We start from the raw sequence: 13,497 nt of genomic DNA, 5'->3' as shown, positions 1-13,497 counted from the left end.
CGATTGCAACCAGTGTGAAGGTAATGGTCACTTCTACGTTCCGGACAACCTAGGTTTCGCTCTAGGGCGTTGCTCCACCAGATCGAATAGCTAGCGACTTAGAATTCAATACCAAAAGCAAAAAATACAATAAGAATACGACAGTTTTTCCATCGTATAACAGGAATAACTGCAACCAGTGTAAAAGTTATGGCCATTTCTAAGTTCCGGACAACCTAGGCTTCACTCTAGAGCGTTGCTCGACCAGATCGAATAGCTAGGGCCTAAGAGGTCTACGCCCGGAGCATAAAATACAATAAAAATACAACAGTTTTTCCATCGTATAAAATGAATAATTGCAACCAGTGTGATGGTAATGGTCATTTCAACGTTCCGGGCAACCTAGGCTTCACTCTAGGGCGTTGCTCCACCAGATCGAATAGCTAAGGCTTAAGAAGTCAACGCCAGCAGCATAAAATACAATATAAATGCAACAGTTTTTCCATCGTATATAACGAATAATTGCAAACCGTGTGATGGTAATGGTTATTTCTATGTCCCGGGCAACCTAGGCTTCACTCTAGCGCGTTGGTCCACTAGATCGAATAGTTAGGGCCTTAGAAGTCAACGCCCGAAGCATAAAATACAATCAAAATACAACAGTTTTTCCATCGTATAACAGGAATGATTGCAACCAGTGTGAAGGTGATGGCCTTTTCTACGATCCGGGCAACCTAGGCTTCACTCTAAGGCCGTGCTCCACCAGATCAAATAGGTAGGGCCTAAGAAGTCAGCGCTAGAAGCATAAAATACAATATAAATACAACAGCTTTTCCATCGTATGTAATGTATATTTGCAAACAGTGTGAAAGTAATGGTCATTTCTAAGTTCCGGGCAACCTAGGCTTCACTCTAGGGCGTCGCTCCACGAGATGGAATAGTTAGGGACTTACAATTCTACACCAGAAGCATAAAATACAATAAAAATGCAACAGTTTTTCCATCGTATAAAACGAATAATTGCAACGACTGTGAAAGGTATGGTCATTTATACGTTCCGGGCAGTCTAGGCTTCGCTCTAGGGCGTTGTTCCACCACATCGAATAGTTAGGGCCTTGGAAGTCAACGCCCGAAGCATAAAATACAAAATAAATACAACGGTTTTTCCATCGTATAAAACGAATAATTGCAACGAGTGCGAAAGTTATGGTCATTTTTACGTTCAGGGCAACCTAGGCTCCACCATAGGCCGTTGTTCCACCAGATCGAATAGTTAGGGCCTAAGAAGTCAGCGCCAAAAGCATAAAATACAATATAAATACAAAAGTTTTTCCTTCGTATAAAACGAATGATTGCAACAAGTGTGAAGGTAATGGTCATTTCTACGTTCCGGGCAACCTATGCTTCACTTTAGGGCGTTGCTCCACTACGTAGAATAGCTACGACCTTAGAAGACAACGCTAGAAGCATAAAATACAATAAAAATACAACAGTTTTTCCATCGTATAACAGGAATAATTGTAACCAGTATGAAAGATATGGCCATTTCTACATTCCGGGCAACCTAGGCTTCAGTCTAGGGCGTTGCTCCACCACATCGAATAGCTACGGCCTTAGAAGACAACGCCAGAAGCAGAAAAAACAATATCAATACAAAAGTTTTTCCTCCGTATAAAACGAATTATTGCAACAAGTGTGAAGGTAATGGTCATTTCTACGTTCCGGGCAACCTAGGCTTCACTCTAGGGAGTTGCTCCACTACGTAGAATAGCTACGACCTTAGAAGACAACGCCTGAAGCATAAAATACAATAAAAATAAAACAATATTTCCATCCTATAACAGGAATAATTGCAACCAGTATGAAAGATATGGTCATTTCAACATTCCGGTCAACCTAGGCTTCACTCTGGGGCGTTGCTCCACCACATCGAATAGCTACGGCCTTAGAAGTCAACGCCAGAAGCAGAAAATACAATATAAATATAACAGTTGTTCGATCGTATAAAATGAATAATTGCAAACAGTGTGAAAGTTATGGTCATTTCTACGTTTCGGGCAACCTAGGCTTCACTCTAGGTCGTTGCTCCACCAGATCGAATGGCTAGGGACATAGAATTAAACGCCAGAAGCATAAAATACAATAAAAATACAACAGTTTGTCCATCGTGTAACAGGAATAATTGTAACCAGTGTGAAAGTTATGGTCATTTCTTCGTTTCGGGCAACCTAGGCTTCACTCTAGGGCGTTGCTCCACCACATCGAATAGTTAGGGCCTAAGGAGTCAACGCCAGAAGCATATGATACAATAAAAATACAACAGTCTTTCCATCCTATAACAGGAAGAATTGCAACCAGTGTGAAGGTAATGGTCATTTCTACGTTCCGGGCAACATAGGCTTCACTCTTGGACGTTGCCCCACCAGATCGAATAGCTAGGACCTTAGAAGTCAATGCCAGAAGCAGAAAATGCAATAAAAATGCAATAGTTTTTCCATCGTATAGCATGAATAATTGCAACCAGAGTGAAATTAATGGTCATTTCTACGTTTCGGACAGCCTAGGCTTCACTCTAGGGCGTTGCTCGCCCAGATCGAATAGCTAGGGCCTTAGAGGTCTACGCCCAGAGCATAAAATACAATAAAGATACAACAGTTTTTCCATCGTATAAAATGAATAATTGCAACCAGTGTGATGGTAATGGTCATTTCAACGTTGCGGGCAACCTAGGCTTCACTCTAGGGCGTTGATCCACCTGATCGAATAGCTAGCGACTTAGAATTCAAAACCAAAAGCAAAAAATACAATAAGAATACAACAGTTTTTCCATCGTATGACAGGAATAACTGCAACCAGTGTGAAAGTTATGGCCATTTCTAAGTTCCGGGCAACCTAGGCTTCACTCTAGAGCGTTGCTCGACCAGATCGAATAGCTAGGGACTTAGAACTCAACGCCAGAAGCATAAAATACATTAAAAATACAACAGATTTTCATCGTACAACAGGAATAATTGCAACCAGTGTGAAAGCTATGGTCATTTCTGCATTCCGGGCAACATAGGCTTCACTCTAGGTCGTTGCTCGAATAGATCGAATAGCTAGGGCCTTAGAGGTCTACGCCCGGAGCATAAAATGCAATAAAAATACAACAGTTTTTCCATCGCATAAAACGAGTAATTGCAACCAATGTGATGGTAATGGTCATTTCAACGTTCCGGGCAACCTAGGCTTCACTCTAGGGCGTTGCTCCACCAGATCGAATAGCTAAGGCCTAAGAAGTTCACGCCAGAAGCGTAAAACACAATTTAAATACAACAGTTTGTTCATCGTATAACAGGAACGATTGCAACCAGTGTGAAGGTAATGGTCACTTCTACGTTCCGGACAACCTAGGTTTCGCTCTAGGGCGTTGCTCCACCAGATCGAATAGCTAGCGACTTAGAATTCAATACCAAAAGCAAAAAATACAATAAGAATACGACAGTTTTTCCATCGTATAACAGGAATAACTGCAACCAGTGTAAAAGTTATGGCCATTTCTAAGTTCCGGACAACCTAGGCTTCACTCTAGAGCGTTGCTCGACCAGATCGAATAGCTAGGGCCTAAGAGGTCTACGCCCGGAGCATAAAATACAATAAAAATACAACAGTTTTTCCATCGTATAAAATGAATAATTGCAACCAGTGTGATGGTAATGGTCATTTCAACGTTCCGGGCAACCTAGGCTTCACTCTAGGGCGTTGCTCCACCAGATCGAATAGCTAAGGCTTAAGAAGTCAACGCCAGCAGCATAAAATACAATATAAATGCAACAGTTTTTCCATCGTATATAACGAATAATTGCAAACCGTGTGATGGTAATGGTTATTTCTATGTCCCGGGCAACCTAGGCTTCACTCTAGCGCGTTGGTCCACTAGATCGAATAGTTAGGGCCTTAGAAGTCAACGCCCGAAGCATAAAATACAATCAAAATACAACAGTTTTTCCATCGTATAACAGGAATGATTGCAACCAGTGTGAAGGTGATGGCCTTTTCTACGATCCGGGCAACCTAGGCTTCACTCTAAGGCCGTGCTCCACCAGATCAAATAGGTAGGGCCTAAGAAGTCAGCGCTAGAAGCATAAAATACAATATAAATACAACAGCTTTTCCATCGTATGTAATGTATATTTGCAAACAGTGTGAAAGTAATGGTCATTTCTAAGTTCCGGGCAACCTAGGCTTCACTCTAGGGCGTCGCTCCACGAGATGGAATAGTTAGGGACTTACAATTCTACACCAGAAGCATAAAATACAATAAAAATGCAACAGTTTTTCCATCGTATAAAACGAATAATTGCAACGACTGTGAAAGGTATGGTCATTTATACGTTCCGGGCAGTCTAGGCTTCGCTCTAGGGCGTTGTTCCACCACATCGAATAGTTAGGGCCTTGGAAGTCAACGCCCGAAGCATAAAATACAAAATAAATACAACGGTTTTTCCATCGTATAAAACGAATAATTGCAACGAGTGCGAAAGTTATGGTCATTTTTACGTTCAGGGCAACCTAGGCTCCACCATAGGCCGTTGTTCCACCAGATCGAATAGTTAGGGCCTAAGAAGTCAGCGCCAAAAGCATAAAATACAATATAAATACAAAAGTTTTTCCTTCGTATAAAACGAATGATTGCAACAAGTGTGAAGGTAATGGTCATTTCTACGTTCCGGGCAACCTATGCTTCACTTTAGGGCGTTGCTCCACTACGTAGAATAGCTACGACCTTAGAAGACAACGCTAGAAGCATAAAATACAATAAAAATACAACAGTTTTTCCATCGTATAACAGGAATAATTGTAACCAGTATGAAAGATATGGCCATTTCTACATTCCGGGCAACCTAGGCTTCAGTCTAGGGCGTTGCTCCACCACATCGAATAGCTACGGCCTTAGAAGACAACGCCAGAAGCAGAAAAAACAATATCAATACAAAAGTTTTTCCTCCGTATAAAACGAATTATTGCAACAAGTGTGAAGGTAATGGTCATTTCTACGTTCCGGGCAACCTATGCTTCACTTTAGGGCGTTGCTCCACTACGTAGAATAGCTACGACCTTAGAAGACAACGCTAGAAGCATAAAATACAATAAAAATACAACAGTTTTTCCATCGTATAACAGGAATAATTGTAACCAGTATGAAAGATATGGCCATTTCTACATTCCGGGCAACCTAGGCTTCACTCTGGGGCGTTGCTCCACCACATCGAATAGCTACGGCCTTAGAAGTCAACGCCAGAAGCAGAAAATACAATATAAATATAACAGTTGTTCGATCGTATAAAATGAATAATTGCAAACAGTGTGAAAGTTATGGTCATTTCTACGTTTCGGGCAACCTAGGCTTCACTCTAGGTCGTTGCTCCACCAGATCGAATGGCTAGGGACATAGAATTAAACGCCAGAAGCATAAAATACAATAAAAATACAACAGTTTGTCCATCGTGTAACAGGAATAATTGTAACCAGTGTGAAAGTTATGGTCATTTCTTCGTTTCGGGCAACCTAGGCTTCACTCTAGGGCGTTGCTCCACCACATCGAATAGTTAGGGCCTAAGGAGTCAACGCCAGAAGCATATGATACAATAAAAATACAACAGTCTTTCCATCCTATAACAGGAAGAATTGCAACCAGTGTGAAGGTAATGGTCATTTCTACGTTCCGGGCAACATAGGCTTCACTCTTGGACGTTGCCCCACCAGATCGAATAGCTAGGACCTTAGAAGTCAATGCCAGAAGCAGAAAATGCAATAAAAATGCAATAGTTTTTCCATCGTATAGCATGAATAATTGCAACCAGAGTGAAATTAATGGTCATTTCTACGTTTCGGACAGCCTAGGCTTCACTCTAGGGCGTTGCTCGCCCAGATCGAATAGCTAGGGCCTTAGAGGTCTACGCCCGGAGCATAAAATACAATAAAAATACAACAGTTTTTCCATCGTATAAAATGAATAATTGCAACCAGTGTGATGGTAATGGTCATTTCAACGTTCCGGGCAACCTAGGCTTCACTCTAGGGCGTTGCTCCACCAGATCGAATAGCTAAGGCTTAAGAAGTCAACGCCAGCAGCATAAAATACAATATAAATGCAACAGTTTTTCCATCGTATATAACGAATAATTGCAAACCGTGTGATGGTAATGGTTATTTCTATGTCCCGGGCAACCTAGGCTTCACTCTAGCGCGTTGGTCCACTAGATCGAATAGTTAGGGCCTTAGAAGTCAACGCCCGAAGCATAAAATACAATCAAAATACAACAGTTTTTCCATCGTATAACAGGAATGATTGCAACCAGTGTGAAGGTGATGGCCTTTTCTACGATCCGGGCAACCTAGGCTTCACTCTAAGGCCGTGCTCCACCAGATCAAATAGGTAGGGCCTAAGAAGTCAGCGCTAGAAGCATAAAATACAATATAAATACAACAGCTTTTCCATCGTATGTAATGTATATTTGCAAACAGTGTGAAAGTAATGGTCATTTCTAAGTTCCGGGCAACCTAGGCTTCACTCTAGGGCGTCGCTCCACGAGATGGAATAGTTAGGGACTTACAATTCTACACCAGAAGCATAAAATACAATAAAAATGCAACAGTTTTTCCATCGTATAAAACGAATAATTGCAACGACTGTGAAAGGTATGGTCATTTATACGTTCCGGGCAGTCTAGGCTTCGCTCTAGGGCGTTGTTCCACCACATCGAATAGTTAGGGCCTTGGAAGTCAACGCCCGAAGCATAAAATACAAAATAAATACAACGGTTTTTCCATCGTATAAAACGAATAATTGCAACGAGTGCGAAAGTTATGGTCATTTTTACGTTCAGGGCAACCTAGGCTCCACCATAGGCCGTTGTTCCACCAGATCGAATAGTTAGGGCCTAAGAAGTCAGCGCCAAAAGCATAAAATACAATATAAATACAAAAGTTTTTCCTTCGTATAAAACGAATGATTGCAACAAGTGTGAAGGTAATGGTCATTTCTACGTTCCGGGCAACCTATGCTTCACTCTAGGGCGTTGCTCCACTACGTAGAATAGCTACGACCTTAGAAGACAACGCTAGAAGCATAAAATACAATAAAAATACAACAGTTTTTCCATCGTATAACAGGAATAATTGTAACCAGTATGAAAGATATGGTCATTTCTACATTCCGGGCAACCTAGGCTTCAGTCTAGGGCGTTGCTCCACCACATCGAATAGCTACGGCCTTAGAAGACAACGCCAGAAGCAGAAAAAACAATATCAATACAAAAGTTTTTCCTCCGTATAAAACGAATTATTGCAACAAGTGTGAAGGTAATGGTCATTTCTACGTTCCGGGCAACCTAGGCTTCACTCTAGGTCGTTGCTCCACCAGATCGAATGGCTAGGGACATAGAATTAAACGCCAGAAGCATAAAATACAATAAAAATACAACAGTTAGTCCATCGTATAAAATGAATAATTGCAACCAGTGTGATGGCAATGGTCATTTCAACGTTCCGGGCAACATAGGCTTCACTCTTGGATGTTGCCCCACCAGATCGAATAGCTAGGACCTTAGAAGTCAATGCCAGAAGCAGAAAATGCAATAAAAATGCAATAGTTTTTCCATCGTATAGCATGAATAATTGCAACCAGAGTGAAATTAATGGTCATTTCTACGTTTCGGACAGCCTAGGCTTCACTCTAGGGCGTTGCTCGCCCAGATCGAATAGCTAGGGCCTTAGAGGTCTACGCCCAGAGCATAAAATACAATAAAGATACAACAGTTTTTCCATCGTATAAAATGAATAATTGCAACCAGTGTGATGGTAATGGTCATTTCAACGTTGCGGGCAACCTAGGCTTCACTCTAGGGCGTTGATCCACCTGATCGAATAGCTAGCGACTTAGAATTCAAAACCAAAAGCAAAAAATACAATAAGAATACAACAGTTTTTCCATCGTATGACAGGAATAACTGCAACCAGTGTGAAAGTTATGGCCATTTCTAAGTTCCGGGCAACCTAGGCTTCACTCTAGAGCGTTGCTCGACCAGATCGAATAGCTAGGGCCTAAGAGGTCTACGCCCGGAGCATAAAATACAATAAAAATACAACAGTTTTTCCATCGTATAAAATGAATAATTGCAACCAGTGTGATGGCAATGGTCATTTCAACGTTCCGGGCAACCTAGGCTTCACTCTAGGGCGTTGCTCCACCAGATCGAATATCTAAGGCTTAAGAAGTCAACGCCAGCAGCATAAAATACAATATAAATGCAACAGTTTTTCCATCGTATATAACGAATAATTGCAAACCGTGTGATGGTAATGGTTATTTCTATGTCCCGGGCAACCTAGGCTTCACTCTAGCGCGTTGGTCCACTAGATCGAATAGTAAGGGCCTTAGAAGTCAACACCCAAAGCATAAAATAAAATAAAAATGCAACAGTTTTTCCATCGTATAACACGAATACTTGCAACCAGTGTGAAAGTGATAGTCATTTCCACGTTCCGGGCAACCTAGGCTTCACTCTAGGGCGTTGCTCCACCAGATCGAATAGCTAAGGCCTAAGAAGTCAACGCCAGAAGCATAAAATACAATAAAAATACAACAGGTTTTCCATCGTAAATCATGAATGATTCCAGCCAGTGTGAAAGTAATGGTCATTTCTACGTTCCGGGCAACCTAGGCTTCACCCTAGGGCGTTGCTCCACCACATCGAATAGTTAGGGCCTTAGAAGTCAACGCCCGAAGCATAAAATACAATCAAAATACAACAGTTTTTCCATCGTATAACAGGAATGATTGCAACCAGTGTGAAGGTGATGGCCTTTTCTACGATCCGGGCAACCTACGCTTCACTCTAAGGCCGTGCTCCACCAGATCAAATAGGTAGGGCCTAAGAAGTCAGCGTTAGAAGCATAAAATACAATATAAATACAACAGCTTTTCCATCGTATGTAATGTATATTTGCAAACAGTGTGAAAGTAATGGTCATTTCTAAGTTCCGGGCAACCTAGGCTTCACTCTAGGGCGTCGCTCCACGAGATGGAATAGTTAGGGACTTAGAATTCTACACCAGAAGCATAAAATACAATAAAAATGCAACAGTTTTTCCATCGTATAAAACGAATAATTGCAACGACTGTGAAAGGTATGGTCATTTCTACGTTCCGGGCAGTCTAGGCTTCGCTCTAGGGCGTTGTTCCACCACATCGAATAGCTAGGGCCTTGGAAGTCAACGCCCGAAGCATAAAATACAAAATAAATACAACGGTTTTTCCATCGTATAAAACGAATAACTGCAACGAGTGCGAAAGTTATGGTCATTTTTACGTTCAGGGCAACCTAGGCTCCACCATAGGCCGTTGTTCCACCAGATCGAATAGTTAGGGCCTAAGAAGTCAGCGCCAAAAGCATAAAATACAATATAAATACAAAAGTTTTTCCTTCGTATAAAACGAATGATTGCAACAAGTGTGAAGGTAATGGTCATTTCTACGTTCCGGGCAACCTATGCTTCACTCTAGGGCGTTGCTCCACTACGTAGAATAGCTACGACCTTAGAAGACAACGCTAGAAGCATAAAATACAATAAAAATACAACAGTTTTTCCATCGTATAACAGGAATAATTGCAACCAGTATGAAAGATATGGTCATTTCTACATTCCGGGCAACCTAGGCTTCAGTCTAGGGCGTTGCTCCACCACATCGAATAGCTACGGCCTTAGAAGACAACGCCAGAAGCAGAAAAAACAATATCAATACAAAAGTTTTTCCTCCGTATAAAACGAATTATTGCAACAAGTGTGAAGGTAATGGTCATTTCAACGTTCCGGGCAACCTAGGCTTCACTCTAGGGAATTGCTCCACTACGTAGAATAGCTACGACCTTAGAAGACAACGCCTGAAGCATAAAATACAATAAAAATAAAACAATATTTCCATCCTATAACAGGAATAATTGCAACCAGTATGAAAGATATGGTCATTTCAACATTCCGGTCAACCTAGGCTTCACTCTAGGGCGTTGCTCCACGACATCGAATAGCTACGGCCTTAGAAGTCAACGCCGGAAGCAGAAAATACAATATAAATATAACAGTTGTTCGATCGTATAAAATGAATAATTGCAAACAGTGTGAAAGTTATGGTCATTTCTACGTTTCGGGCAACCTAGGCTTCACTCTAGGTCGTTGCTCCACCAGATCGAATGGCTAGGGACATAGAATTAAACGCCAGAAGCATAAAATACAATAAAAATACAACAGTCTTTCCATCGTATAACAGGAATAAATGCAACCAGTGTGAAGGTAATGGTCATTTCTACGTTCCGGGCAACATAGGCTTCACTCTTGGACGTTGCCCCACCAGATCAAATAGCTAGGACCTTAGAAGTCAATGCCAGAAGCAGAAAATGCAATAGAAATGCAACAGTTTTTCCATCGTATAGCATGAATAATTGCAACCAGAGTGAAATTAAAAGTCATTTCTACGTTTCGGACAGCCTAGGCTTCACTCTAGGGCGTTGCTTCACCAGATCGAATGGTCAGGGCCTAAGCAGTCAGCGCCAGAAGTATAAAATACAATAAAAATACAACAGGTTTTCCATCGTATACCATGAATACTTGCAACCAGTGTGAAAGTTATTGTCATTCCTACGTTTCGGGCAACCTAGACTTCACTCTAGGTCGTTACGCCACCACATCGAATAGTTAGGGCCTTAGAAGACAACGCCTGAAGCATAAAATACAATAAAAATACAACAGTTTTTCCATCGTATGACAGGAATAATTGCAACCACTATGAAAGATATGGTCATTTCTACATTCCGGGCAACCTAGGCTTCACTCTAGGGCGTTGCTCCACTACCTAGAATAGCTACGACCTTAGAAGACACCGCCTGAAGCATAAAATACAATAAAAATACAACAGTTTTTCCATCGTATAACAGGAATAATTGCTACCAGTATGAAAGATATGGTCATTTCTACATTCCGGGCAACCTAGGCTCCACCCTAGGGCGTTGCTCCACCAGATCGAATAGTTAGCGCCTTAGAAGTCAACGCCAGAAGCATGAAATACCATAAAAATACAACAGTTTGTCCATCGTGTAACGGGAATAATTGCAACCAGTGTGAAAGTAATGGACATTTCTACGTTTCGGGCAACCTAGGCTTCACTCTAGGGCGTTGCTCCACCACATCGAATAGTTAGGGCCTAAGAAGTCAACGCCAGAAGCATAAGATACAATAAAAATACAACAGTCTTTCCATCGTATAACAAGAACAATTGCAACCAGTGTGAAGGTAATGGTCATTTCTGCGTTCCGGGCAACATAGGCTTTTGGACGTTGCCCCACCAGATCGAATAGCTAGGACCTTAGAAGTCAATTCCAGAAGAAGAAAATGCAATTAAAATGCAACAGTTTTTCCATCGTATAGCATGAATAATTGCAACCAGAGTGAAATTAATGGACATTTCTACGTTCCGGACAGCCTAGGCCTCACTCTAGGGCGTTGCTCCACCAGATCGAAAGGTCAGGGCCTAAGAAGTCAACGCCAGAAGCATAAAATACAATAAAAATACAACAGGTTTTCCATCGTATAGCATGAATACTTGCAACCAGTGTGAAAGTTATTGTCATTCCTACGTTTCGGGCAACCTAGACTTCACTCTAGGTCGTTGCGCCACCACATCGAATAGTTAGGTCCTTAGAAGTCAACGCCAGAAGCATAAAATACAATATAAATACAACTGTATTTCCATTGTATAAAAAGAATAATTGCAAACAGTGTGGAAGTAATGGTCATGTCTACAATCAGAGCAACCTAGGCTTCACTCTAGGGCGTTGCTCGACCAGATCGAAAAGCTAGGGCCTTAGAATTCAACGCCGGAAGAATAAAATACAATATAAATACAACAGCTTTTCCATCGCATAACAGGAATAATTGCAGCCAGTGTGAAAGTACTGGTCATTTCTACGTTCCGGGCAACCTATGCTTCACTCTAGGGCGTTGCTCCATCGGATCGCATGGTTAGGGCCTAAGGAGTCAACGCCAGACGCATAAAATACAATATAAATACAACAGCTTTTCCATCGTATAAAATGGATAATTGCAACCAGTGTGAAAGTAATGATCACTTCGGCGTTTCGGGCATCCTGGAGTCAACTCTGAGGCATTGCTCCACCAGATCGAACCGTTAGGGCCTAAGAAGTCAACGCCGGAAGCATAAGATACAATATAAATACAACAGCTTTTCCATCGTATAAAACGAATAATTGCAACCAGTGTGAATGTTATGGTCATTTCTACGTTCCGGGCAACCTAGGCTTCACTCTAGGGCGTTGCTCCGCCAGATCCAGTAGCTACGACCTTAGAAGTCAACGCCAGAAGCATAAAACACAATATAAATGCAACAGTTTTTCCATCGTGTAACAGGAATAATTGCAACCAGTGTGAAAGTTATGGTCATTTCTACGTTTCGGGGAACCTAGGCTTCACTCTAGGGCCTTGCTCCGCCAGATCGAATAGCTGGGGCCTAAGATCTCGACGCCAGAAACATAAAATATAATATAAATACAACAGTTTTTCCGTCGTATATAATGTATATTTGCAACCGGTGTTAAAGTAATGGTCATTGCTACGTTTCGGGCAACACACTCTTCACTCTTGGACGTTGCCCAACGAGATCGAATAGCTAGGACCTTAGAAGTCAACGCCAGAAGCATAAAATCCAGTAAAAATACAACAGTTTTTCCATCGTATAGCATGAATAATTGCAACTAGTGTGAAAGTGATGTTCATTTCTACTTTCCGAGCAACCTAGGCTTCGCTCTAGGGCGTTGCTCCACCAGATCGAATAGCTAAGGCTTAAGAAGTCAACGCCAGCAGCATAAAATACAATATAAATGCAACAGTTTTTCCATCGTATATAACGAATAATTGCAAACCGTGTGATGGTAATGGTCATTTCAACGTTCCGGGCAACCTAGGCTTCACTCTAGGGCGTTGCTCCACCAGATCGAATAGCTAAGGCCTAAGAAGTCCACGCCAGAAGCGTAAAACACAATTTAAATACAACAGTTTGTTCATCGTATAACAGGAACGATTGCAACCAGTGTGAAGGTAATGGTCACTTCTACGTTCCGGACAACCTAGGCTTCGCTCTAGGGCGTTGCTCCACCAGATCGAATAGCTAGCGACTTAGAATTCAATACCAAAAGCAAAAAATACAATAAGAATACGACAGTTTTTCCATCGTATAACAGGAATAACTGCAACCAGAGTCAAATTAATGGTCATTTCTACGTTTCGGACAGCCTAGGCTTCACTCTAGGGCGTTGCTTCACCAGATCGAATGGTCAGGGCCTAAGCAGTCAACGCCAGAAGTATAAAATACAATAAAAATACAACAGGTTTTCCATCGTATACCATGAATACTTGCAACCAGTGTGAAAGTTATTGTCATTCCTACGTTTCGGGCAACCTAGACTT

Source organism: Calliopsis andreniformis, unplaced genomic scaffold (genome assembly GCF_051401765.1).
Source record: "Calliopsis andreniformis isolate RMS-2024a unplaced genomic scaffold, iyCalAndr_principal scaffold0017, whole genome shotgun sequence".
NCBI classification, from domain to species: Eukaryota; Metazoa; Arthropoda; class Insecta; order Hymenoptera; family Andrenidae; genus Calliopsis; species Calliopsis andreniformis.
Note: the sequence above shows the minus strand (reverse complement) of the source record.